We start from the raw sequence: 6603 nt of genomic DNA on the forward strand, positions 1-6603 counted from the left end.
TCTGAAGATTCGGATCGTTTACTTGACTTGCAAGATCAACTCGAAGGACTACAAGCTCAAAGAGACATATTAAACGGCCAACTCAAAAGCCAAATATCGCGAGTTAAAGATTTAATTAATTACGCTTTACATTCGGATGACACACTGGGTGAGAAGATTCGAACGATATTTACAGAACAAGGCGCACGATCGTAAGCATTTTAACGGCTTTTAGTTTAGCTGTGAGCACCGTCGTTAGTAGTATCGTGGCTAGCGTCAGACTCCTAAACCAACACCTGAACCTGAACCCGCACCTAAACCAACGCCTAAACCTCCTTCCAAAGGCGGGGTCACCGATTGGATCAAACGTCAACTGTGGAACCTGGCAAACGTATTGAGGAAACTAGGGGTAAGCGCCTTAGGAGCTTTGCCTGGGATCATCGGTAGCATTTTGAGTTGGATTTTTAACGTGGCGAGTAAAGCTGTTGGGTGGGTGGCGGAACACGTGTGGACCTTGTTCGTGGACGCGGGTGTTTTGCTTTTGACATACGTGCAAAAGAATGGGTAAATAGGACCAAAAAGAAAAAATATTCCTTCCTAGATTTAGGAGGGAATATTCTCTTTTGCTCTAATTCAAAACGTTTAAGTTAAAATTTTATACAATATAAACCCGACGACACCCACTGCAACGGTTCCAACGGTTAATGATAGTTTTTCTTCATTGTGGGCGTCTAAAGGCTTTAGAATTGGTTCTGGTTGCTTCCTCGGTAACACGTCCGGTTCTGGTTTGATTGCTTCTTCATTAAAATCACCTTTTAAACTCGTTCCACTTGTGCTACTCGTTCCGTTATTCAAACTCGGTACGTATCCAGTCTTCATATCCGCAGTCGCGACTTGTAAATTATTGTTATATCCCTCAAACGTACCGATGCGTAAGTCCATGTCCGAGGGCACCAGGTACAAACCCGGAGCGACTACAAAGTTTAAAGGCGTTTTTGCGTATTGTAGCGAATCTTGAAATTGGTCGATCGACTGTTCGAGATCGGGGTCCGAATTAATTAAAGATTCCACGATTGTAATAAATTGCCGTTGCGCGTCTAATCCGGTGCCGGTGGCCAAAACGCTGGTCTTGGTCTGCGCCTGTGCCCCGAGTAACGCGTAGACGTAAGCTCGAATTGATTCATTTACCTTGGTGATTCCCACGTCCGTCAACCGAGACTTTTTAGGAACGAAGTCCCACCAGGCCAAAGTAACCGCGTCCGACTGTGAAATCCAAGTAACTGTGTATGTACTCGCGTGACCGGAGCCTCCCCATCCAAATCCCATGTAAGTAGATCCCGCGTATTTACCTTTGGTCACGTGTAAGTCGTGTGCGTCGTAGTTTTTACCCGGAACAGGTACGTATCCATTGTCGTAGTAGTAAGCGGTGCCTAATCCGTTTGACAAAGTGTCTCTCGTTTGTTTATACGATTTATTCGGGTCTACTCCGTATAAAAGACACGTGTCGGTAACTTCCGATGGTCGGAATTATTGTGTAACGCGTCAAATACGTCGTCGCTCGGAATGGGCATCACGCAGTCGTAAAATATTTTTCGTACGGTGTAATACACGTGAAAGTTAAATAAAGCCGAGACGTACGGATTAGGGTCGGACAGCATATCAAAGCCCACACCGCAGGCCGTCGTCGCGCAATAGACCGCAAAATTAAATTGATTTTGGTAAAACGATATCGACTCCGGACTAGACCACCTATTGACCGCTTCATCCGTAGTTACTTTCGGTAATTTATACGCGTGCGTTAAATTTGGAAACTCGGCTGTAAAGGAATTGTCTTCGTTTACTAAAATATTTAGACTACTAAAATTGCCTCCCATTTATTTTAAAAGAATTTTTAAAAAAATCATTACCAGTCTTTTACAGGTGCCGTTGGAATAGTCGCTTCTCGATAAGTGGGTGGATTCTCTTCGTACTCCCTCCGGTCGTTCGTTGGATTTTCTTTATACTTAACCGACTTTGTAAAACTTATTCGCCAAGTTTTTTCATAAGATCTTTTTTTAAAACCGCTGCTCGTTCGTTGGCCAGCGCTTCTGCTCTTTCGTTGACTTGCCGTTCAAATTCTTCTTTAGAAGTTTCTTTATTTTCTTCCAATTTTGTAGACGTACGCGATCTGATCTTTTCTTTCAATCTCGTTAAACTTTTTCAGCTCGGACAAAATAAGGACAAATTCTTCATTGGATATGTCACCGTCTTCAATCGCGTGAGATACGTATTCCTCGATTGTATTTAATTTAGAGTCTGCCAACATTCGAATTTGGTCGTGTTTTTAGTTTTGTGGGTGAGTCTACAGGAGGCATACTTTAGAATCGCGTAAGCGCCAAACGCACCGATAGCGATTCCTTCCATCACAAGTCCAACGGGACCGGTGATCACTCCCAAAATAGCGGGAATGCCTACGGCTGCCGATGTGGCTCCAATTGCTTCCACGCCGTACTCCACGTATCCGAGCGCGGTTAAGAGTCGTTTGATCTTTTTGTAACTATTTTCCCTCGCGTCACGTTCTCTTTGGATTTGAGATTTAATTTCTTCGAGCTTTCTTAGCCTGTAAATGTTGGTTTCACTCGCTTTTTCAACCGAGTTTAAAGTCAAATCAGGGTAAATTTTAGTCGTCATCTTTTATAATTATGCGTTTTATATTATATTTAACTCGATAAGTACTCCACTATTTCCGTTTTGTACTAATTCCCCACTTTCCAATTTGATGTAAAAAGTTAACTCGTCTATATTTCTCCGTTGCAATTTCTTGGGTACATCAAAATCGCTGCGAAAATATTGATAGGTTGAAATAACTTGTAACAAATCAAACGATTTCCCATTGTAAAAATTATAGTCAGCGTCCAATTGAGGGCAATAAATAAACGCGAGTTGATTCGATCCCAATGTATAACCACTTTCAAATAAAATGTTTTTTACCAAGATTACCTTATCACCATTTAAATTATCGATAGTGTTTTTCAATTTAAACGTTTGAGGATTTTGGCATAAGTAAAACGTATGAGTCTCAATATCTTTTTCCATTTTATTAAATACGTTTTATACGTCTTGTTTGGTGAGGTTAAACTTCTGCATAGCGTTTTCCCAGTGCTTATCCGAGACTTGAAAAAGTTCTTTCACTTCAGATTCGATTTCCCCGGTTACGTCTTGGTAACACACCGCGATTAAAGCCTTCAACGGTTTACCTCGAGGGATCTTACCGTTTAAAACTTGGTTTAACTTGTATTCTATTTCACCCGCTTCGCCGTTTTGAAAACAAATCTTATATTTTTGTAGGGTTTTTCTCGATTTTGGCGGCTTAGGTTTGCTCCAAACGTGATGATTAAAGTACCGATCTCCCATATCTGCTGGGGTGTACGAAGAAACCCACCCAAAAATTTGGCCGCAATGTTTACACGCAAATCTTTCGTCCATTTCAAATATTTGGTGGTTACAAGTTGGCCTCGGTTGCACATTTGTCGTTGCTCCAATTATGTGTACTTCCTTTCTATTCAACAAGTGGCAAAGTTCCGCATCAGTCATTTTATATAAGGGTTTATTTATTTAAAGTAAAAAAAATTTAACCCCGGTTAATAGCTAACCGAGGTTAAATTGATTTTTCAAATTTAATCGTCTTTTAATTCAAATCCGCTAAACGCTTGCAACGCCGACTTACTCGAAATTAGACCGTCATTTCTAATTTTCAACATTGCCGCTGTCACTCTATACCTGACGCTGGCTCCGCAAGACAGTGAACCGTGGGTACCGTAGTATACGTCTTTTGCACAAATAAATGATTGCGCGTCGCATCTCTTATTGATAAATTTATCGATATTTGACGAGTCGATGGATCTTTTTTGGTGATCAAAAAGCGAAGCATAGGGATCTATTTTAACGTACATTTGGTTTTTAGCCGTATAAGGCGGTTTAACTACATATTCGATCTTGTTCAATTCATCGATATCGTGACTGGCTTTGTAGGCATTTACGGTGTTAGACGGGAGATTAGACCCTTGAGACTCGATAAATTTATAAACGGCCAAATTTATGTGATCGAGTACGCTTGTCGTAGGTGATTGTATCTGGTAACAAATTTGACGGCCCAGGATGTTTTCGGGCGTTTTATCTCGAGTGCCATATTTGTAAAGTGGGTTTATACCGTAACAGGGTTCCGTCGTCATAATCAACAGGCGTTTGTTTTGGTCGTTGTGATGGTAAAAAATGGGTGAAGTGTAGATCCCTTCTTTAACCACGGGATTTGAAATGATTAATTTACTCGGGTCAAAGGGGCCATAGGTAACATTGGGATCACAGTTGTCGACATTTAGGCGCTCGTGGTCGTCTGAAACGATAAATACTTGAGTTGACATGGTTCTGATTTTTCGGCTTTGACTAAAATTTTTCTCATTTTATTCGGACGGGATTTCTCTCACTAGTTGTTTACAGCGAGCTAGCGAGCGGCGCCGGGGTCAAAAGTTGAGTGGAAATCCCCCTAGATTTTTGGGTCGATGTACTACCCAAGGGTTTTGAGCAAAAACCGGGGTTTCACGTCAGTCCAGGATTTTCCCATTTTTTCCCACCAAAAATGTTTCGACGATTTTTTGGGTCGATGTACTACCCAAGGGTTTTGAGCAAAAACCGGGTAAAAAGGGGCGCTTGGTCCAGAACTGTCATTCTTCTACTACTTATGTGACCGCACGTGGGATTCTAGGCCGCCCCTGGTAGTGGGGTGGTAGGTCCGTCCTCCAGTGATAGAAGATGAGGCACTCTCCCTTGACTGATTCCCCCAAAGAATTCAGTCGGAAACCGGATGTTGATTTAATTGATTGATTGATTGATTGATTTAATTATTATTTGTGGCTTTCATCTCATCAGCTTCTTTCGGTAAACATTTCCCTGTATGCAAAATTGTTGCATAAGTGTTTACAACCAAAGATATTTATTGTATACAAAATACAACACATTTAATACACTTATACATCTAGTATACACAATGTTGTAAAAATGTCAAGTTGAAACATTGTATCAACACTTTGTGGTAAATAATTACCCTGGTGTGGTGGCTTAGCAGTGATGTAGCCTAAAGTGGTGCAGGAACCCTGTGGCAGGCAAGTTCCCCAAAAGCTTGAGCTGGGCGTTGCTCGATCTGCAGCGAAATGGCCGCACCCGAGAAAGTTCTCTAACGACCAACGCCCACAGCCATAAGGCACTGTTCATAGCGAGGATCCCGGACATATTGCTCCGCCATTCATAAAAAGTGTAAATGCGGATCATTCCAAACCCAAACTAAGGTAACGCATTGGAACTTCCCATGGAACACAAGCAAAACAATGTTTACAATTAGTCAATTTGAAATTGAATGTCAGTTAAGGGGTATAACGTTAATTGGGACATTAATCGTGATTCCAAAAGGACTGTTTGTTATGGTGGATGTTCAGGCTTATGTCATGGAAAGTGTAGAGTGGTTTTTGGGCTGCATAATTAATTAGATAAATAGTTTTCCATGCGATAAATTAGAACTACAAAGTACAGGTCACTACACGTATATCCGCGGACGGAGCCAATGTGAAATCCCTCCATTGTAGCGTTTAATCACTTGGTCTGCACAGAGCAACATTCTGTGCGGTAAGGTTTTGTTTATCTCCTTAATTTTAATGCGAACGACAAAAAAATCTGTTCTCTTAAATTGCCAAATGGTTAAGATCGCGGTTATCAGCTCGTTAGACGGTGGGTTCGAATCCCAGATTTGACTTTTTATTTTTCCGACGCTTGCTGTCAGTCAGTTGCTATAAGAAACTCCAATTGACCCCCGTTAAATACCAGCAGTACCTTAGCCGACCGGGTAACTTGAAGCTCTGCGGCTGGCACTGTCCGCGAAGTCCAGGTGAGCGCCTTAGTACAGGTTCGAGACCTATGGTTGACTCGGCGGCCAGAGCTTAGGGGCTTGTCTCGTTTCCTCCCTTGCATGGTCGCTCGAACCCTTTTGGGGGTTAAATGGATGGGCAGGGAGGAAGTGATCCCAGAAGAGTCCTATATGGAAGCCGGTAACTGCGATTCCTTGCGAATTTAATTTTGATCAGGCTGACTGAAACTTAATGTTGTCATTTTGATTAATCCGTGCCTCATTGGCCATAAGTTTAATATCAGAAATCGGAGTAACAAAAATGGCATAGTCAAGTAGCTCCCTTTTCAAACTCAATACTTCCAAAGTGTACCTGTTATTTCAAACAGGTTTGTATGGGTAGTTCAGTAAGGCCCCTGGGGGAATGGGGGCATAAAACCAGACCCCTCCCCCAAAAAAGTAAATTCGGCAAACACGACTGACATACACGAAAATGTCAAAGTGATCATAATCTCACAAAACATGCAGTTTTACTCTTTAGTTCCTGAATGTCACACACGCAAGACTGGACACCTATGTAATATGTAACACAAAACTTGAGGGCGCTATTTCAAATTAATGTGGGAAAGCACAGTCGTAATAGGACGCATTTCACCAAATGGTTGGAATTCTGCGCGCAAGCTTATTAGTAATTTGTGATCCCTCCGTTTTTTAAAATAAGACATGCCATAATCACGAGGGATCATAAATAT

Source organism: Acanthaster planci, linkage group LG11 (genome assembly GCF_054643075.1).
Source record: "Acanthaster planci isolate LZ-2023a linkage group LG11, COTS_SCS, whole genome shotgun sequence".
Taxonomy (NCBI): Eukaryota; Metazoa; Echinodermata; class Asteroidea; order Valvatida; family Acanthasteridae; genus Acanthaster; species Acanthaster planci.